The 23,662-nt window shown below is 39.6% G+C and overlaps 1 protein-coding gene across 3 annotated transcripts in view; it reads right to left on the bottom strand.

The window, feature by feature from the left end:
• ntrk2a (neurotrophic tyrosine kinase, receptor, type 2a) overlaps window positions 1-23,662 on the bottom strand; it is a 110,934-nt gene that overhangs the window by 61,113 nt on the left and 26,159 nt on the right. The window lies entirely within an intron of this gene.

The following is a 23,662-nucleotide window of genomic DNA, read 5'->3' as shown; positions in this document are numbered from 1 at the left end:
ACTTGGGATTTACAAATTGACGTCTTTTGTCTGCTCTCATTTCAGCTTCAACTGCTGACTTTAGTCGGTACCAGGTGTCAGTTCATGTGTCCTCATTTATATATATGTATATCTGTGTGTGTGTGTGTGTGTGTGCATGCGCAAGAGGAGTGAATCACTACCTTCATACTCAGCAAGTGATAATGATTTAGTTTTGGAGCGGCGCGAGTTGGCAATGACGCAGGTTGCCACGGCAACAGTATGCAATGGGCAATGGAAGTTGACCATGTCACACTGTAGACCTTCTGACAACTATACACACGAACACACATACAAACACTGGTCCATGCATTAGAAAAACTACACTATATGTCAAAGCCAGGAGCTGAACAGCATCAATGTTTCCATTTTATTCCCATTAAAAATGAACTGCACTGAAAATCTCCCTACACAATTATTTACTGCCTTTTCACTGCCACTTCCCCTGAACGTCAATCCTGTATTGCACTAAATGAGACAAAGAGAAAAACTTCAAAACTGGCTCAAGGAGACAGCTGTGAGACATCTGTCACTGTCTCAGTTTGGTAGTGTGTCTGTGTCGAGACGCCACTGTAGTTAAAAATGTTTCGAACTGTAAAAATGTTTTTTAAAAAAGGCCTCTCGTCTTATTAGATACTGTACAGAGTAATGGTCTCAGCAGCTTGGTCATTACAATGATACATTAGCTTTCCTTAGAGCCCAGAACTTTTTTTTTTACTTTAATATTTATATTACACTCCCCTGTGTCTATGTGCTTGTTAATGACAAAAACAGTCACACTAAGTAAGGAAAAACAAAAAAATACAATAGCTTGTTATTTTCCCCCCACAAGTATTTACAGCGTTTAACCGTTATCACAAAGAGCTGTACATTACTGTGAATCACAGCTACTCGTTACAGTGAAAATCTGATATTTAATAAGTCATTCTCAACCTCCACTATGAATATTTGCAGACGTCTTTCAGTTTTGGAAGGAGTAATAACACAACTACCAATAGTTTTTATATTTTACTTGCATTCCTCTTAAAGATCAAAGCTCCTACTCTGTAGAGTTATTATGTCACCAGTAAAGTATTTGTTTAACAGGGAGTATCAAACAGTTGTGTTTGATATACAAAGCCCTGTTGGGACACGATAATTTCTAGGGTGAAATGTGAGTCCATCGGTCTGACAGCTAAAGTTTGGCCCAAGCTGGATCATGCAACATGACAATGTTTCCAAGCACAGCAGCAAGTCGACAACAGACCAGCTGGGAAAAACAAATTGCATCCCAGATCATCTTCTTGGTCATTTACACTGGGTGTGTCATCCACACCAGATCTGATTGTCCTAAAAGCATTTTAAAAACAGTGTCAGGCGTACGGGATTCACATAAATGATGTTTTCCTCATAACTTTGAGAGTACTCTGACTACCACTCAGTGTAATCAGTTTTTTAGGAAAGACATTTGCTTTTCTGTCTGTGCCGGCTTCAAGCTGCCTCTTCCAGATACGCAAGGTCATAAAACAGAATCCACAAAAACAGAGCTGCTGACCTTAGCATTAGGCCACTATATGAAAACAGAGCCAAGAAGACAGAAGCATCCTGGCTCTCTCTGGGCAGGCAAACGATCAATTGATCCATCAATAAACCTCTATCTGTTATAGTGCTGTTCCCAACTGCTCTGCACTGATGCTCTCTCTCTCTCACCACTTTTTTGGCCCCCGCTGTGCAGAAAATGCTACACAAATGCACAAATATGAAACGCAAAAGCAGCCAGACACCGTAAACAATACTGGCATGCCCTTTTGCCAACTCTCATACATATTCAAGAAAACTTTACACTTCCATGTGTGTTTCTCTCTGTGTCTCTTGGCCTCTCGAGTAGCTGCCTTACTCCAGCAGGACTAGGGGTTGATTGATAGCTAAAACCTCATTAACATAGAGGCTATAATACGGCTATCCAACCTGCTGCCAAGAAAAAGCCAAACCGTGATTCAACGTACACACTCTTTGGCAGCAATGACGTGTCCTAAGCACCCAGCAGGACCTTGAACAGCAAGACACTGTCATACTGTCTGAGCAACAACATCACGCTGACATGGTGTACCTGTTGACACATGAAATCCTTCTGCATAGGCAAGCACCCATGGTGTGAACTCGAAATCTGATGACTATAGAATTAAAAACCTAATAAAAGAAAAAAAATTCCAACTGCTAATTTCCTGAGAATAAATACAACGTGAATCACTCTGGCACAAGCCAGGAAAATGCTCAAATTATATTTTAAGTACAAACCACTTAAGCTTATTTCCTATCCTTGGATCATTCAGTCAGGTAACCATTACGTGTTGTGTTTGGTGCTTATATAGTGCTTTTCTGCTCAATTTGAGATCTGTCTCATTACAAGCCTCATTCACCCATTTACACACAGATTCATGAAATGGCTGTTTTCTATACATTTGTGTTTTATGAGCACTTTTAACCTAACATTCACACAGTCGCACTTCCATCCATCGAAGGCAACTTGGTGTTCAGTATCTTGTCCAAGGAGCCACAGATTGAGCAATTGACCTCTGTTTAGTAGACCACCTCTGAATCCCAAACCAGTCAGGGTCACTTTGACTCTAAAAACATTTAAATAAACATGCAATCAGTCAGCCACAAGGAGTTCATCTTTCCAGTATGTCTTGCTCTGCTTCAGGGCCATCTGCCAGTTCAAGATGCCGGAAACACTTCACCTAGGAGGCGTCTAGGAGGTATCCTGATGCGATGTCCAAAATACCTCACAGCTGGTTCTTTTCTACTGAAGTAGTGGCTCTACGCTTGAGTCCTAAATGACCCTGTCACTTGTATCCACGAGCTCATTCTACTAGTCATTATCCAGCGCTCATGACCAAAAGTAGGTACGAACACAGAGCTCTACTGTAAATTGTCAACTTTGCTTTGACAGCCAGCTCATTCTTTGTTGCAGCACACAGATCTCTGCAGACACCAAACTGATCTTTATGTTAATCTCCCGCTCCACCCTCCCCTTATTTTGAACCTGTAGTAAGCAAATGACCCTTTTTTAGTTGGGAACCATGGCCTCAGACCTGGATGTTCTAACTCTCACCCCGGCTGTTTCACACTATTCTGCAAAGCAAACCAATGGACATTCACCACCTGATATCACCAATAGAACAACATCATCTGCAAATAGCAAAGACGAGATTCTGGAATCAAACAGGGAACCCTCGACATCTTGGCTGTGCCTATAACCTCCTACTGTAAAAGTTCTGAACAGAGTTTTTGACAAAGGGCAGCCCAGCAGGGACCCACCGACGATGAGTTTGACTTTTTGCTGGCATTGCAAACAAGCTCTTACTACAGTTATATACAGGGACCAGAAACCGGACAAACCAAGCTAAACACAGCACAGTTAAAGCACACGATTTCAGAGTAGCTGATACCTTCCTCTCTGTGTTTCAGGACAAAGGTAACACTTTTTTCCAAGCAGATTTTCTGAGCATTTGACAGTCACATGAGCAGATGGCGATAACTCCCAGCACGGTCATTGCTTCTTGGATTAGAGCATGCAAGGTTTCAGCTCTCTTTTTCATGTATGGTGTGACCAGGTCATGCCACAGCTGTCATAGGTACAAGACATCTGGCAAGGTCTCCAACATTCTGATAATTTCCAGATGATCAATGCAGCAACAGAGTCTTTCTTCCTAAAAGTAATTGAAAGAGCACACCTAACTTGATACTGTGTTTACTTTAAGACCCATGGCAATTATTAACCAAATAAATACTTCTGTTTATTAAAACTGCTTAGGCAGAATTGGGTGCTTTTGATTCGAGTCCCTATGGGATGCCAGAACATTTCGGATTTTTAAAAAGCACTGATGTGACATGATTATGAATACAGAGACTGATGAAAGTCATACAAAACTGGATTGATAGAGAAAAATATCAGTGAGAACAAAAAATATACATACAGTGCATGCGTAATCTAAGTACCTGTAACTTTTATTATTTAAAATACTATTTTAAAAGTTTTACAAATCTAAGAAAGCAATCAACCTGCCTGGTGTTGGTATGACACACTAGCTCCAACGTCTGTTTCTGAAATTGAACTTTACTTCTTAAAAATTATAACAAAAAAACTTCACAAGTTGCCACTACACAGTTATACAAATATACAAGCAAGTAATATGAATGATGAATTCATTTATTAAAGGGAAAAAAAGCTTTGCAAACTGACATGCCCCTGTGCAGAAAAGTAATTGCCCCCTTGTTAAATCACGAAGTGATTGTGGTTAACCACAGTTACTTCATGCTCTATGTCACAATCCACACCCAGACATGATTCCTGCCAGACCAGTTGAATAAAAAACAATCACTTGAATAGAAGCTAAAAGTTTTCATAAAGCAGCACATCATGCCACCTTCAAATGACTTTTGAAATTTCAAAAAAAATGAAGAATTTGGATTGCTTCAAGGTGGTTTCAACTGCTTTGGCGTCACCTTAAACAGGCTGTTCATGTTGGAAAAAACTCAAATGTGGTTGAATTTAAACAATTTTGCAAAGAAGGGTGGGCCAAAATTGCTCCACAGTGATGTGAAAGACTCATTAGCAGTTACTGCAAACACTTAAATGCAGGTCTTGCTGCCAGGATTTGCATAACCGGTTATTAAGTTCAGGGGTTAATTACTTTTTCACATAGGGTCGAGTAGGTTTGGTTGGCTTTTCTTTCTTAATAAATTAATCAATATTTAAAAACGGCATTTTATATTTAATCTTAATCTGACACTAAAATGTGTTTGATCTGAAACATGTGTGACCAGTATGAAAAACACCTCCAAAGAAATCAGAAAAGGACAAATACTTCTGTTTTGTTTATTTATTTGTTTGCTTGTTTAGTTCCTGGTTTCATTTATCATAACCAGTAAAAGACTACCTCTGTTGTGTATGTGGTAAACAAACCGCTGTCTAGCCTTTGTTAGATGTTATATTTGTTTCGATGAAACTGTTGGCCTTCAAGTAAACAGAGTAAGAACCTTTCTGTGTTTTTGATGAAACTGAATTCTACGATTTCCCTTCATGCTTTTTCATTTTTCTTCTCACAGATGATTTTTTTTTTTTGTGGTATAGTGGAACAATGAGTTCAGTTCAGCAAAAAGAGAGTCTAATTATATTTGCTGTGTTGCCAAGTGAATATCAGAATATTCTCGAGCAACAGCTGCACTCTGAAGAAAATAATGCTCATGTTTATGTAGCGATTACTTGACGGTCAAGTTATTATTTCCAGCCTGATCTATCCTAAGGGGCAGATATCCATCTGAAGATAACATTACTGAAAATTATTTGCATTAATATATTTCAACTGCCACCAGAGAACCTCATGTCCCAGACTATAGCGTTGTTAATGTCTTAAAAATGCAGATAAATATATCCTTTGTAAGCATCGCGAGGCCATGGTTTTACTTATACGATCATTTATGTTTTTGATGTGTATAGCCATCAGTGGAAAGACTAAAATGAGGTCACGCTGAGCATTTCCGAGTGACTGATCGAATTTAAAAAGCCTCCATATTTCAAAGTGGAAGAACATTTTAAAGGCTCAGCTGCTCTGTAATAATTTCATCTGTTCTTGCTTAAATAGTATGTATACACAATGTCCTGTTCTCACATTCACAGTTTGAGCTATCTAATTTTTCACAGCTCTGACTCTTAGCGAAGGCCAGGCCGACCAATATAAGACAGCAAAAAGATATACAGCTGCATAACCAGAGATGAGGAGAGAAACACCAAGTGATGGTAGTCATCTTTGAATCTGACCAGAAACATTTTTCCTTTTTCAAAACAGGCCTTCTCAAGGCTTCTGATTGCTCGCTTTGTCTGATTTCACAGAAGAGAGCTTTCAAATCCTGCACAAAATAACAGAAAATGAAACCACAGGAGGCACTTTAGGTAATGAGTAAACATTGCCGATGCCTACTTCACTTCCTGTCTTCAGCCGATTCCGAAATTTTCTGCAAAAATGAGACATTTTGAAAACAGCTTCTGAAAATGATGGCATTTTACAGTATCACGCCACGTTTCTGTGGTGTCTGTTAAACTTTGCAGCATTTCAACAACTGATCAAAGAACAACACAAATTCAAATATGTCAGTCTGCAGAGGTGAACTCGCAAGAAATGAATGTGGAAAAGACTGCAAAGACATTCACTTATATAGCGTCGTGAACAAAAAGAAAAAGCTGCAGTCAGGAAAGTGCACAGACACGGTCTTCAGGCAACGTTTCACTTTGGAAAAGAGCAGTTTCCATTTTCAGAGCACTTCAAGCAATCGCTGCCCTTAGGATCTGCCATAGGCATTTTGAATTTTCTTTCTCCAGCTCTCAACATTAAAATCTTCAATCAAACCAAACTGTTCCTTGAAAAACTTCCACGACTAAAAGTTCATAATAAACAAACACCACCAAGATGGGTGGCTTCTGTTCTAGCCATCCATCAGTGCTTTATGTCAAGGGGTCACATGGGGCTAAAGCCATTTCCTGCAGTAGGCATTGCAGAAGGGTTTGCTTAGCGTTGTTAATATAGTTTGTATTTTTTGTTTAAAAGGTATAAAAATATCAACTTTCACTAAAATAAATTTTACATTGAAGAGGATTAAAACCATTTATTGCAAACTGTTTTATAGTTAAAGCTTCAGCAATTGGGGCTATAAGTTATGATGCTTTTTTAAGGAGGAGATCTGGGGCCACACTGACGTCCCTAAGCACATAAACAACAGACATGAGCAGACTGACAATCTCACAGACAAAAATTAAAACCCAAATTTAAATAAACAGCCGGTTCCTTTGAGAATATGTCACAGTCATCTTTCTCCAACAAACCTATTTGTGCAGTTCTGTTTCTGTGCTCACTAAACTGCCCAGACTCGACCCTCTTTAACTGGAATAAACACGACGTCAGTTAAACGTCAGTTTCTCTGAATGAGAACCTGCTGTAAAACAATTTAAAGCACTTTTTATTACATCTGCATTTTTTTCAAGGCTCATTTTGCACAAAGTTTGTCAGGTGGAAAATAATTGTGTGCAATTTTGCATGGCAGTTCAAGTATCTATAATTTCAGAATAGCAGAGCTTTAGGCCATTTAGCACAAATAACCCGCTGACTTGCAAACAAGTTTTAACGTTGCTAAGAAAAGTCCAGCTTCACTCTGGAAGGCACCACAAAAACTCTTAACCAGCTGACCTTTACATGAGCCCTTCTTATTTATGAATACATTGACATAGAGTCTAAAGGCTCAGGCTAGAAAGATTTTACTCCTTTTGTTTTGGAAAATATCTGTTCCATATGTCCCTATCCCATATGAAAAAAAAACCCTCAAGAACACACTGAAGCATCAGGCAGTGATATAACCCTAACCATTCAGAAATGCAGTACTGTGTATTGTGCAGACAATCACTGCATAGCGATATTTAATGGATGGAAAATTTGATAAGAGTTAACTGCAACATAGTTAACAGATCTGACCAGATTGAATCCAATCCCACACTAATAAAATTAACACCACAGGGTTTAGGTTTGCTTTTAACACTAGAATTACTGAGCCTTTTTTTCCCTGCTGCAGTCCCTACTACTAGATTTACTAGCCTGCGCAGATTTGCGTAAATTCCCCCCCCCGACCCTAACACCTCTTGGCACCCCGCTGAGATTTTCACAGGTCTTCAGCTCCATTGTTCTCCTGCTTTTGTTGTGCAAAGACACCCTCCCCCAACCCCCAACCATGAGAGATTCAGGTCTTTCCTTCCCTGCAAGGCTACTTTCCTTCCTTACTTGCAGCGTACAATACACCATGGTACTTCTTGTCAATCCTTGTCACTACATTGCTTGCCTGCCCATAAACACATATACACAGAGTTGTACATATATTTATATAGCCACACCTTACATATTATGCATAAAGTCTAGTTATACACACACACACACACACACACACACATCTATATCTATATATATCTATATATATCTATATATCTATATCTATATCTCTAATATATATATATATATATATATATGTATATATATGTATATATATGTATATATATGTATATATATGTATATATATATATGTATGTATGTATAAATGTATATATATATATATATATATGTATATATATATATATATGTATATATATATCTGTATATATATATATATATATCTATGTATATAGATATATATATATATATATACACATATATATACATATATATATATATTAGAGATATAGATATAGATATATAGATATATATATGTAGATATAGATGTGTGTGTGTGTGTGTGTGTATACATACACCAATATTTTTGAATACACGTATCCATATTTATGTTTCCAGATTGTTTGTATAGTGCACTTTCTATACCGTGCTCTTTGTACAGTTTTTATTTAGCTGCTTTTGTCTTGCACTGTCCACTTTTTTGCAATGACAATGCAGATTTTCCACTTGTGGGACAAATAAATGTAGATTTGCTGTGTGTGTGTGTGTGTGTGTGTGTGTGTGTGTTTGTGCAACATTGGCATTTGTTTACTCAGATCCAAGGCAGGCAAAACCTCTGTGTTACAACCTACATAGAAAAGACACACATTCACAATATATGGGTACACAAGTCTTTTTTATTTCAAAGTATTTCCGACTTTACAGCGTTTGCAGACCCAGTGTCCATCATCCCTGCATTTGGCACAAGTGAATTTCTGACATGTTGCACAGGTAAACCTGCTGCGATTCCTGTTGCAGCTCTCTTGCACCTGGCACTGCGTTGTCTTTACAGTCCCTGGCACAGCAGCTGCAGCAGCTTCAGCAGCCTGCCTCTGTGCTAATATTTCCTTGAGCTGCATGAATCAGCAACGAAGTTGCTGAGCTAGAAGACTCAGAAACAATCTTCTTTTGCCTGTCCACCCTGTACATGCCTTGTACAAAATGTAGGCATTCACCGCCGCCAGGTCCAGCATATTGTAGAAAGCCGCTACTGGCCACCTGCGTGTTGCTGCTCTTACGGAATACATCCGTGCCATTTGGTCCAGCACGTCTACACCACACTGTAAAAGCAGAGAGAGAGTCATGAGTATATGTTTTTTTCTATAGGCCTGTATAGCACACATCAGAAAACATTGTAGCACTGGTGTAAAATTGTACACACATTCACATACCTTCATGTGGTTATAGTCTGTTATCGTGTTGGGTTTCCTCTTTCTGTCGTCACGTCTTGGTGCATGGAACTTAGAACACACACAGTCTTGTTTTTTTTAGGTGCATAAATTGTCAAGGAGACACCGCCACTTCTAAGCACTGAAGTGGAGAATACCTCTCGCTTTGCAGTATCTTTTGCAAGTTGAGGAAGTTCACGCCGGACTTTATTCACCGTGCCCAGTAACGTTGTTTTGCGCTGCAGCAGTCTGTGCGACAGTGACAGTGAAGTAAAGAAATTGTCCGTTGTGACGTTTCTCCCATCATCCAAAAACGGCTCCATCAGTTTCATGACCACGTTCTCTGCCAGCCTCTCTCCCTTCTGATGACTGGGGTCCTTTCCCAAGTAAGGAGATGCACTGCAGACATATTTGGTGTCCAAATCCATGGTCATCCAGAACTTGATCCCAAATTTGTCTGGCTTGGTTGCGATATACTGTGTGAATGGACAACAAACCTTGGTAGGGAACAGCTGTTCATCTATGGTCATGTGTTCTCCTGGAGTGAAACTCTTAGCACAGTTCTCGTTGAAGCGTGTCCAGATGTCTGAGATCGCCGCAAATTTGTCTGTTTTCACCCGTTCTGCCCGCGTGTCCCTGTCATCAAATCGAAGGTGCATAATTGAAATGAATCTATCTCGGGGCATTGTCTCTTTGATTACTGACACCAGAAATCCTCCTGACCAGCAATCCACAATGGCACCAACAGGACACATGATTGCTCTTACAAACAGGATTGAAATGAATGCCATCAGTTCATGAACTGACAAATTCCAGTCCGGCTCTGTTCTGCGGGCTTGATGTACCGTACAGTCTCTGATGGTCTGCAGCATTCCCACGTCTAACAGGCAAAGGAAGCTTTGGAGCACACTTGTAATCTTACGTTGTCAGAAGATAAACAAATAGAGAATGGTAAATTTACATGAACTTCACTCTAAATGGGTTTATATAACCCATATGTAATATGGCAATGAGGTGTGAATGTGTGTCTTTTATATTTGCAGGTCAGTCAATGTGTGGGATATTTTCTATAGATACGGCAGGCATTTCTGAAAGTTGTAACACAGAGGTTTGGCCTGACTTGATTCTGAGCAACTCAGAGTAAACAAATGCAAATGTGCCAGGCCTCAAGGATAATGGGTGGTTTGCACAACAAAAGCTGGAGGAGAAACGAGCTGACGACCTGTGAAAATCTCAGCAGGGGTGATTAACACCTCGGGACTTGCACCAGAAAATAAAAAAGCCAGTAATTCTAGGGGGAGTTGGGTTTAGGGAAGTTACGCAAATTTGCGCAGGTTAGTAAACCTAGTGTTAAACGGTTGGGAAATTTAATGCTGTCTGGAAAAAAGAAAATATCCAGTGAGCAACAGTTCTCTGAGTGAAAACTTCTCGTTTAGATAGAGGAATGATTGGACTGCTTTGAGCTGATATGACGGCAATAATAACTCAAATAACTACTCATTACGCTATATGCAGAAGAGCATGCTAGAACACACATGCATCAAACCTTAAAGTAGACGGGCTGCAGCAGCAGAAGACCACACCAGGTGCCACGCCCCTCAACTAACAACACTAGAAAATAGACAGTAGAAATTTGGAAAAATGCTGTCTGGTCTCAAGTGTCAGTTTCCGTTGTGACGTACAGTTGTTAGAGTCAGAATTTGGTGTAAACAACATGGCAGCATTGCTCCACCCTGCCTGTCAGTGGTGGTGTAATGATGCGGGGATTGTACCAGTTGAGCATCACTGAAAGCAACAGTATTGTTGCTGACCATGTCCATCCCTTTTTAACCCAGTGTTCCATCTTCTGATGAGTGCTTCCCACAGGATAACACACCATGTTACAAAGCTCAAATAATCTTTAACTGGTTTCTCAAACATGACAGTGAGTTCACTGAACTCAAACGGCCACCACGGTGTCCAGATCCCAATCCAATAGACCACTTTTGAGATTTGCTGGAGCAGAAGCTTCGCATCATCGATGTGCAGCTGTGTGGTGCAACCATGTCAATAAAATTCCCAGAGAATGTTTCCAGCACCTTGTTGGAAATATGCCATGAAGAATTACAGCAGTTCAAAAACAATGGCTCAGTCAAATAAGTTAGTCACAAATTATGCCTAAAATGTAAAAAATTAAGCATTACTATTTAAATTATTGTTATTCCAAACTAATTCATACAAGGGTTTTTTTAATACAAAAATAACAAAATTCTTTCTTAGAGATGGAAATTGTACCCACAGGTCTAAGCACAGTCATGACTCGAGGAGTGGTGTCACTTTGGCCCAGATTTAATTTGTTCAAAGCATCACTGCTAAAAATTGTGTTTGCTTCTTTAATGGCTAAATGTATCCCACACAAACCTGCTACCAGTTTGAACTATAATCCATTAGCTTACTGCTAATATACAAATAATATACAAATATGCTAACATGGTAAATGTTACATTACCACAAGAACATTTTAGCATGCACTGTTGTGCTTATGTTGTGCCTTTGCCACAAGCATGGCTATAGATTATTTTCTTTGTTCATAAAAAATGACACTCTGATCTGGCACCCGATTCCTGTATTTGGTTTTTAACAATCTCTTGGTGCTGACGCCTTTCAGTCAGTGCTGCAAAGGTATTGAAGGTTACTCTGCCGTAGACTGACTGTTTTCAGAGTCTTGACTTTGTAGTTCAGCTCATTCAGATTTTGTTTTGGTTTCTTAAAACGCTGAACAACTGAAGGCAGTACTGCTTTTCTACAGGAAGTTAAGGGAAAGGAGGTGGAGGCAGTGGTGGGTACCCTGAGCATGCTCAGTAATGGCTTGGGCCTAGAATGAAGGCCTGCTGACCTTGAGGGTGTTGTATTGATCGATTGACAGTGAGGCGCTGTGTGCGCATGTGAGAGAAAGAGGGAGAGAAAGATGGAGGCGTGCAACTCCACCAAACAAGGAGAAAACTGAAACCTGCACTAACGATGAATCATTGATAAGTGGACAAGAGAACACTTTTCTTTTCATCTCTTTCTTTTTGCCAATTTGTCCTATTTCTCTTTGCCCCGCTCTGGGCTAGATTTTAATGTCTTTCCCTCTTTCTCACCTCCTTGCTGACTCTCTGTTTTTCTCAGTCTGACATGTCAAATGTCAGTTTTAACATTCACTCTCTCTCTCTGCTTCTCCAACTGTCTCACACTTTCCACATGTCATATTTACTTTTTTAAAAAAAACTTTTAATCAATCATTTTCCTCCCCAGTCTTGACATTTCTGCCCCGCTCTTACCACATAACAGTCGTTGGTGTTGTACTTTTCTCCCTACATGCCCACTTACACGTAACTAGGTTCGTCCCTCTTTCAGAGCTTTGCATTTAGTTTTGAGTGGTTGTTATGTGTAATTTGGTGAAAACTGTTAGGCTTTCAATTGGCCTATTTAAGCCAGTGTGTTCCTGTTCTACCTCTAATTTTCAGGGTCTGAATCTTGTGGTAAAGTAGGACTCATCCACAATACAGCTCTAAATTTTATTCCAAGAGATGCAGCCTTGGTATTGTGGAACCAGACACAGACGAGGTGGCAGACCACACAATTAGTCTCCAAAAACCTTGTTTGCTTTCTCTCTGGGGCTGTATCGATCAGGCAGGTTTAGTCTTATTTGGGAGCAGGTTAGATCCTAAATGATACTGACAAGTACCATGGAAACTCAAATGGTGGGAGAAATTCCACAGTTTAGTGTCTCTGTCTTAAATCCAAAGAGCTAACTGATCGTATAACTCTTAACAGGCTAATCAGTTGTGTTGTCTCTGATCTTACTGACTGGACATGCTTTCATCCATAAACAATGTCATTGTTACTCTGAATAGCATACCCTTAATGTTGTTATTGTTTAATTTAAAGTTATGGAGGTAAGATTAAATGGGACACACAGTAATTTCCATGTAGACTCCTTTTTGGAGGGGATTTTTTTAACACTTCACGTTTACGAAGAGATTAAACTGGACTAAACTCAACATATTTTCAACCTTAATAATTTAAACAATAAGCAAAATATACTTTTACTCGTACTGTGTCTTTAGAGGTGTTTTTAAAAAGTATTTATACTCATATACTAATTGATACTAAAAATTATAATTGCTCATTTCTATACTAATTTGTAACAGAATGAGTACAAAACTACCGTCTTCGCCTCTTCCGATGACACATAGCTCATACAGCATTGCTGCAGACAGAGAGGCACACTCACCTTGCTAGCAGCTGAAGTAGCTGACCTTCACAACACTGAAAAAACTCTAAAACAATATTCCAGGTCAGTAAATCTTCCATTTCAACAACATTTAACTGTTGAACAGCTATCAGAAATGTTAGCATGACTGGCATACATACTGTTTAACTATCCGGTCGTTAAGTCTGACGTCACTAGCCGTGTCTGGGCCTAAACTCTGCTGCAGGTCCATATATCAAACGATCACTATGGCATTACTGAGAGTTGAAAAACTGTCTAAAATCTTTCATCTTTAATAAAATGATCAGCGTTCTGCTCTACCAGGTGTAACAATTGAGTTTAACATCCAGGCATCCATGAAAACGAAATTTATGACATTTAACGGAGGAAGTTAAGTTAGTTAGCTAAGTTAGCAGGAAGTTAGCTCGCTAGCTTCTATCTAAATACAATATAGCATGTCCTGACTGCGGGGTTTTGGAAACAAATTAAAACGTACAGTTCTGTTATCACTTCCAACATAAATGGAGACAGAAAACTAAACAGCAGTGACGTTTGTAGGGTTACTGAAGTTTGGCTAGCTGGTATATAATGATGTGCTACGTGACCGCTGGCGACACAGCTATGTTAGCATAATATAAACAAGCTAACTTTTTTTCCACTCGATAAAAGTTAACCTGAGTGTTCTCGGTGGTCAGGAACAAATGTAATCACATGGCAGGATGCTGTAAAAGGACCAAACTTCAGCCAGGAGAACATCTGAGATAATCCATCCACAATACAAGGTTAGTCATTCATATACTGCTGCATGGGCTGGGCTGTAGTTACATCCTAAGGTTTTAAAAACTGAGCTTAAATAAATGATTAGCGGTAATAAAAGCCGAGGGAGGTCAACAGTGATCACTGACTGTTTTAGGAGCTTTTTGAGATTAAATAGAAGAAAATACAAAACATTAAACATGTTAACAACACAAAAGCCATATTAAACGCAGACTACTTTAGGCCCGGAAGTAGGATTCGTCACGTCATCACTTAACGACCGGATAGCAGTTGCCCGACAGCTAGCAGCTATGGCTAGTAATAAAACAATAACATTATTGACTATGTGCACGTTAGCATATGCTACTTCCGGTACGGAAACTCCTGTGGGGAGCTTTGCGGTCCAAAACAAGTTACGCAAATGAATGAATCAAGCGGCGATTTACATTTCTATAGATGTCTTGGGCATTTACCCAATATATCTGTAAATAATGTTCATCGACTTGTCGATATTTTTTCCCCCGCGCTTCAGAGCAAAAGAGAAAAGGGATTCAAATGTTATATTTCTCAGCTGTCCCTCGTTTATAGCGGGTGTTATGTTCTAAAAATAACCAGCAATAGGTGAAATCAAGTAGCCAATTTTATTTTTTGACGGTGCAAAACGTTTCGTGGACATCGTGGACATACAGTACTGCACTTCAGAGTCACACTGCTAGCGATGGATGCAGCGATTCTATACTGTACAGGAGAGACGTCACGGAGATCGTCTGCAGCGATCAGGACGCAGGACACAATGTGATGTAAAAAATAAGCATGCAAACTTGCACTAAGAAAGCTGCGAAACAGCAAGGTGAAAGGTGAACCGCATTATAGCGAGGGACCGCTGTAATTTTGAAGGTAAGTCACAACATACCCTTCGTAAATACTAATGTATAGAAACCCTTACCAGCAATCATTCATTTTTTGTGTGGCTTTTTTTCACGGTTTGTTAACATGCTGTGTAGGTGGGTACTTGACTAGCTGATATCCACATAAGGGGGAAACATCTGGTTTGACTATTCTTCACCTGTAGTTTGAATGCTGAACATTTGCCTGTTTAAATCATAAGACCAGTCACTATACAGAGATGTGCTTCTGAATGTGGACGATGTGTCTTCTGCATGCGGTGATGCAGTTCTGCTTGTGTTGAGTGATGTAAACAACTGATTGATTTAAACTCTTTAAACGTCAAAGTTGATCATTAGATTTTTTTATGACACAACAGTAGTGAGTGTTCCCACCTTCTCCTCTTTGTAACTTAACACGATCTTTCCGTTTTCGAGTTTTGGACATGATTTTGGAGTATATCTTCGCAGTAGCGATTGACCGCAAAGTAAAGCTACCGGAAATGCACAACCCCACATCCGGTCTCAAACCAGGAAGTTAGCATTTTCTCGTGCACAGGGTCAATTATTATGGGAGCTATGCAGCAAATGTCAGTAACATTAAGAAACTGTTCATTTAAAAAAGTAAAACAATTATTTGTATCTGAAAAGCATTTTGTCTCTCTTCAAGTGCCAGACTGAAGCAAGGAAAAGTCAGCAACTAGACAGAAACAGCGACAGGCTACTTTAATGGCTCTATTTATTGAGCAAGAAAAATGTGATGCCAAGTAGTGATGTGCGATACCAATGATTTCCCTTCCGATCCAATGCCAAGTAAAATTTGAAGATACTGATCCAATACCGATACTTTGCACAACAATGTAATGTTTTACCGTATTTCAAATTATAGCTTTATAATGATTACAGGACATCAGACTACTTGTTCTTATTGTTTAATAATGCAGAATTATCACATACAAATAAAAAACCTTAAGTTGTGTGCTATGTGAACACGTAATTTAACATGTCATTTAATGTTTAACGTGCCTGGACATTTCAACAAAAACATTTGACAGTAACACTTTCCCTTATTCAAAGGTTTTTGTTTAGGAACAACAGCATATTTACAGTTTTCCCCTTCAAGTCTGCTCCGTTTTTTGCTCACAACCTCTCCTGCCTTTGAAAAGACTCTCTCAGCAGGTACAGACAAAGCAACGATTCCTAGGCATCTCACTGCAAGTCTGCTTAGGGATGGGAAGGTTTGTTCGTGCTCTTGCCACCAAACCAGTGGATCCTTATCTCGGGGAATGAGTTTTTCCTCATCACTAGAGTACATCACTAGAAGCTGACCGGTGATGTTGGCCATGTCAAAATCTATCCATATCCCTCCTTTTGTTGCAGCTGGACCTGTGGGTGCAGGACTCTGTCTAGACTCTGAAGTATACGGCCCTGAGGCAGAGCTAACAGTAGGTGTTGAGCTTACAGTTAAAGTGGGAGCAGACTGTCCTGTCTGATACACTTCCTGCATTTCAGTGTGGAGACGTTTATTTAATATGTCAACATTGTCTTTGTCTCGGAAACCAAGGTGTTTAAACCTAACATCCAGAAATGTACTTGCCACTAGACAGTGAATGCCACTGAATCTGTGCTGACATTGCTGTGCCAGCTGTGTGGCAAGGGAGCTGCCCTGACGTTCACAGGCTGCTACAGCCCTGTGAATGAGTGACACAAGTGGAATCACTTTGGAGACTGAAACGTGTTTTTCAGATAAAACTTCCTGTGTTGCTTCTTCAAATGGCCGAAGTGCATCAACTGTTTGCTTGATGAGGGATAATTCTCCCACATTTAAGCACAATGCATTCTTCCCTAAAAGGCAGAGGGCTGTGGTCACGGCTTCATTTTGCTAACAGCCTCTCCACCATGTGAAAGACAGAGTTCCAGCAGGTATCTACTGACTGAATTAGCTTGTGTTCTGCCACTTTCAACTGTTGCTGAATATCCCTGACCTTCTCTGTAGCGTTTGTGCTGTGGTGAAACGATCACACTGCATTTTTCCAGCACCTGCACCACTTCCGGGACAGATTTTACACTGTCCTTTACAACTAAATTCAGTGTGTGTACAAAACAGGGATGATGCCTCCATCCAGCTTTGTGCACTGCAGCAACCATATTTGCACCATTATCTGTCACAACTGCAGCCACCTTCTCAGTAATGGACCATTCTTCTGTGATGCGCTTAAGCGCTGAGCTGATATCATCTGCTGCCCATGGAAAGAGTGAGTTTCTAGGACAAATTCTCTCATTTGACAGCTTTCAATGAAATGACATGTTACAGTCAAATATGCCTCTGTGGACAGTGAGGTCCACATATCAGTGGTAAGTACAACACTAGAAACATTTTGCAAAGATGCTCTTACTTTGCCTTTGCATTCATCAAACAAATTTACAAGTTGAGTCTCTGTCAGTGTTTTTGTTCCTGGGAGTTCATATTTTGAGTCAAGAGCTCTCACAAATCCCTGGAAACCTTGGTCCTCCACTATGGACAGAGGCTGGAGGTACTTCACAGTCATCTCTACAAGGCATCTTGTGAGTGTTGCTGCTCTTGGGCAATCATCTACAAATAAAATAAAATACACAGGGCATGCACACTCAAAACAATGGCTGAGCATAAATGGAGTCATGTGTGGACGTATTTTACCTCCACAAACAGCCAAGACGCGGTTTGCAATACATGTGGCAAGAGTGATGTGTTTTGGCAACACCACTAACCTCGTCAAACATGAGTAAATCATATCACAGAATATGATGAGTTTATCTTGAGGCGAAGTGAAGACAGGTGCTGCTAGGGCGAGACAGACGTCTCTCGCGGAGTCCTTTAGTGCTGCAGGCAGGCAAGGTGTTCAAATAGCGCACAACCTCAAGTTTTTTTTTATTTCTATATGATTATTCTGCATTATTGAGCAATAAGAACAAGTAGTCTGATGTACTGTAATCATTATGAAGCTATATCCTTATATTATTACTACAATTACATAATGAAATTATATATTGTATTATGAAATACAATGAAACATTAAGTTTTTGTACAGAGTATTGGTATCGGATCAGTATCGTCGATACTACCCTGAATTTTACTTTGTATCGGATCGGAAAGGAAATCAGTAGTATCGCACATCACTACCGAAGGCTACTCGTCATACCAATACCAACTAGATTTTTAAATCTTAATATAAAATTAGTAACAGTAGAGTGGACACTAGGTAAGGCTGCACTTTTTGCAGCAATTTCGTATAGAAAACTATTCTGTGCGTATATAACAGAACGGGTCTGCGGCTTCAAACCATAGTAAAGGGACCTCTGGCTAATACCTTGGGTTATGTGTCGGGCTCGTAGCCGAGATCTAGCTTAAATGTCTGGGTCAACTTTGCTAGCGAGAGACAGAAGCTGTGTCCCAGGCTGCATCCTTCGGAGGCACTCTGGTGGAGTTACTTTGTGTGTGTGTGTGTGTGTGTGTGTTTATAAGTAGTTTTAAACCTTGTGATCCACAAAACAGCATGCTTGTTGAGAGTACGAGCGATACGTTTTTTCACATCAAAAAATCGTCATAAATAAGTCTCCAATAATACCAGAAAAAGTCGGCAGATTTGTCGCTAAGTTGGCAACACTGGCTCGATAGCTAGCCGGGGGGGTTCAATGGTCACTCGAGCCAGTGAGAACAGCGAACCCCCGGCTTCATCGTTTTCAGACCCGTGTGGTCTTTCGCTTCTCAGGTTAAACATGATATATAAGTCACTCGGATACCTTAAAAATGTAATTGTTTGGCTTTTTTCAGTGTTTTATTTGTTTGTAAGTAAATTGGTTTGGCTGAGATTAAAGTTATTAGATTAGATTAGATTAAATTAAACTTTATTAATCCCTTAGGAGGTCTTCATACAACTGAATGAACGTCAAACAGAAAACTGATTAAACAGAAATGTGAGATGTTCGAGAAATTACGCCAGCGTCCAGTTATATTTTAGATAGCAAGGAGCAGACGGCAGAGTTTCACTCCACCGAGAGCTTGTGACGTAATTCTGAGCGTCCAATTTCACACTCGCTCACTTACAGTATGACTATGAAAGGCGGAAGAGGAAGTAGTTCCAATTTAGACGATCTCAATGATATAGTTTATTTCCACTGTGTTCCTGTTAATGATAAACTACAAATTTACCCCAAATTACTAAAATATCGATATTTTAATATGAGAATCTATTCTAGAACATAAATAACTGGTATCGGAGGAATGGATACATTTCAATATCGATCCGCACACCACTAGTGTAAACAGAGGTACAGCACTACCACACAACCTTAAAAAGTTGTCTTTTGAAAGATTTGTTACTTACCAAAGTCATTTTAAAAAAAAAATGTTTCTGTAATGGTTAATCCACCGGTAAAAAAAATAAATCTGTTAAAATATAATTATTGTTGTTATCCATGAGTTTTCAGATTTACTGTTTTGCAAAAAAGCAGAAAAAATAGAAAAGCTTTTTTTTATTATTAAGATGCTAAATTATAGTTATTTACTTGCATTCTTGAAGAGAAAATTTTGTTTTAGTGACTGAATGTTATGTATGATTAGTGATTCTCTGATTAGTCCATTGTGCTGGTTCAAGTTTTGATTAAAAAATGTGAATTGCAGTTTGTTATTTGCCTCAAAAAAATAATAATAATATTTTAGTTTTAAACAAGCTTTAGTCTCATTTCTAAAACAGTTCAGTTTCTTGTTTTTACAGGTAATTTATATATTTGTTAAGCACTATATACACTCACACACACATGCATTCACAAATACAGCTTTATGACTGTTATGTTGTTTGTATCATAAGATATGATCTTTATTTTTGTCACCTTTTCCTCATATAATAATGAAAATATCAATTATTTTCCAGCCTATTGCTTTCAAGTTTCAAGCCAACCCTAATCATTAGGCTTCTGCTATGCATGTTTCTGCACTCAGGACGTAGTCTGCATTTTTTCCATATGTCAGCATCAGCAGTGACCAATAAAAATCATAAAGCCTTAAATGCAGCCTGTTTTTTAATAAAACATTATGAGGACAAAGCTAAGTCTGATGCTTTCAGATTATTACATATAGCTTTCATACAGCAGCAGGCTCCACATGAGTGTCTCCAAAGCTAAAACAAGGAAATTACCATTGGATAATAAATTATCTCCAATACGAAGACGGGCTCGATCAGATTACAACAGTAAACACTGCAACATGTCACCGCTGCTGATGCATGCACACATGTGAACCTACTGCAGACTTTACATTAAATATTACCTACTCCTTTGTGCCAACACGAGAAAACAAACTACTATACACACTAAATGAAATCATTCTTCTAGTGTCAAGAAGCAACGAAGAGATCATGCAAGGAAACCTGTACCAAACGTTGTCCATGTGTTATTGATGAGAGAGGAGCAGAATAATGCAGTCGGCATAAATAATGTAAACCAGCCACAGCTTTTTACTCAGCTATCAAAAAGAGGCGGTCAGCAAATCATCCTCAGCTCAGTGAGGCGAGTGACGATTTTTCACTGCACACCTGGTACAAGGCCTGACACGCACTCTTTACACTTTCTGATCACAAGTTCGCCATCATCATGTGGGGGTGATTTAGTTATTTTGCAATGACAAAATAGTTTTTGTTTTAGATTAGGACTGGTGAGGAGCTGCCATCAGCAGTTGTGTTTCTCTTGTTGAGATTAATTTCAGTGTGCTCAGTGCTGCTGTGGATTACTCGCAGCTGTTGAACCCCCTGTCTAGATCTGTTGTTCATACTGATGCAGGCCTCTCCAAATTTCTCTCTCCATAAACTTACTGCAGCGTAAACTTGCTGCCGGGCACATGCATCTGTATTTCTACATGTGTGGGGAATGTGAACAGAAAGAGGAAGGTGGAAGGGCTGAAAGGAAGGAAGATGAAGAGTCAAGAGAAGCAATCAGAGGGCAAAACTGTAATGTGACCTAACCTCCTGCACAGGATGCAAAAATGCTTAGATGTTCACACACACACACACAAATATATACTGTATATATGATACTAAGACATCTAAGAAATCACACACACACAAACACAATGTGTATCCTTTTGCTGTCCCACATCCTTCCTTCTCCGGGGGCCCATAAATCAATCACTGTCAAAATACTGCACTTCTACAGTGTAACTGAGAGTCACACACATAAAGGCGCACACACTTGGCAACGCACATCGAGTAACTCTGTGACTACATTTGCATTCACTTTTTGATTCGCTAATTTGAATGTGAAATATCGGTGATGGCTCAAGCGGTGCCAAGAAACATTTTATTCCTAAAAACAAAAATCTTTAAAAAGCAAAAAACTACTTCCTCAAGATGAGGAGTTCATGGTCCGTCTGCCCTGAATGTAAATTTTGCGTATTTATTTTCTCAACCAAACTGAATGAAAGACTGAAAGGTCTCATTTCAAAATTAAAGATTAATGTGTTCACCTGTAGTTTTATTGCTACACACAGAATATGTGAGCATTAAAAAGAAGCATGACCATTTTTGTATGTACGATGTGAAAAATGGAAGGACCGTGGTTCAGTGATTATTGTTAGTTTACAAGAAGGAGGACAAAATCTGAGCGAAGCATAAAAATGAGAAAAGACAAATCTGCTGTAGTAAGTCAGAATAGTAAATACCAGATGAGGGAAACAGATTAGTGACACTTGTAGCCAATGCAGAAGCAGTTGTTTCAAACAAGAGGAAAACTATGTGGCATAAAAGATAGACGGCGTGTGTGCAAGCATGTGTGTGTGGAGGCTTCAACAGTGGCTACAGTACCAAATCAATTTCACATCAACATGACAAAGACTACAGTTCATTTTAGTCCACATGCATGTTATGCACCAGCAGAACTGAGACCCAGAGAAACTTAATCACAACAGCAGCTGCTTCCATCCGAACCGGGTGAATTCGTGGATACATGAGGGCCTGCATATTAAATTAGGATCATGATGATCAAAGACTTTTAAGTTCTGATTGCTTTAATTTGACATCATCCTGCCTTTAACTCAGATTTCTGTATATTTTGCCTCCTCAAAAGTGAAACCACAAATCAAGTCTTTAGTGGTCAGTGACAAACACTGTTTGGTTATGCTTTTGATGTTGGCATATTAATGTTCGATACATCCACGTATTACAAGGTTACAAGGAATCTGGAGTCTTACTCAGCTGTGACAGAGCAAAAGGTTGGGTAAACTTTGAAGAAATCACCAGCCAGCCAAACGGCCAACATATAGCAGAGTTTAGCTGTGCAGTCACTCACTATGGCAAATTTAGGCTCACCAGTTAACATGCATGTCTTTGGACTGTGGGAGGAAACTGTAGTACCCCATAGGCATTGGGAGAGCACTGAAACTCCGGTTCCAGCCAGCGGGTGGATTTAAACCCTCGACCTTCTTACTGTGGGGTAACAGCACTGCACCTAATCTACATCTAAACTTCAAATTATCCAGTCCAGCACTTTGGCCTACTTTTAGTATTAAGGCTTGGTGTTCCTAACCCTATCCTATCATATAGGATATATATATATATATATATATATATATATATATATATATATACAGTGGGGCAAAAAAGTATTTAGTCAGCCACCGATTGTGCAAGTTCCCCCACTTAAAATGATGACAGAGGTCAGTAATTTGCACCAGAGGTACACTTCAACTGTGAGAGACAGAATGTGAAAAAAAAATCCATGAATTCACATGGTAGGATTTGTAAAGAATTTATTCGTAAATCAGGGTGGAAAATAAGTATTTGGTCAATAACAAAAATACAACTCAATACTTTGTAACATAACCTTTGTTGGCAATAACAGAGGTCAAACGTTTACTATAGGTCTTTACCAGGTTTGCACACACAGTAGCTGGTATTTTGGCCCATTCCTCCATGCAGATCTTCTCAAGAGCAGTGATGTTTTGGGGCTGTCGCCGAGCAACACGGACTTTCAACTCCCGCCACAGATTTTCTATGGGGTTGAGGTCTGGAGACTGTCTAGGCCACTCCAGGACTTTCAAATGCTTCTTACGGAGCCACTCCTTTGTTGCCCGGGCGGTGTGTTTCGGATCATTGTCATGTTGGAAGACCCAGCCTCGTTTCATCTTCAAAGTTCTCACTGATGGAAGGAGGTTTTGGCTCAAAATCTCACGATACTTGGCCCCATTCATTCTGTCCTTAACACGGATCAGTCGTCCTGTCCCCATGATGTTTCCACCCCCATGCTTCACAGTAGGTATGGTGTTCTTGGGATGCAACTCAATATTCTTCTTCCTCCAAACACGACGAGTTGAGTTTATACCAAAAAGTTCTACTTTGGTTTCATCTGACCACATGACATTCTCCCAATCCTCTGCTGTATCATCCATGTGCTCTCTGGCAAACTTCAGACGGGCCTGGACATGCACTGGCTTCAGCAGCGGAACACGTCTGGCACTGCGGGATTTGATTCCCTGCCGTTGTAGTGTGTTACTGATGGTGACCTTTGTTACTTTGGTCCCAGCTCTCTGCAGGTCATTCACCAGGTCCCCCCGTGTGGTTC

This window comes from Neolamprologus multifasciatus, chromosome 12, assembly GCF_963576455.1.
Source record: "Neolamprologus multifasciatus chromosome 12, fNeoMul1.2, whole genome shotgun sequence".
Lineage (NCBI taxonomy): Eukaryota > Metazoa > Chordata > Actinopteri > Cichliformes > Cichlidae > Neolamprologus > Neolamprologus multifasciatus.
Note: the sequence above shows the minus strand (reverse complement) of the source record. Positions and strands in the feature narration are given on the sequence as shown.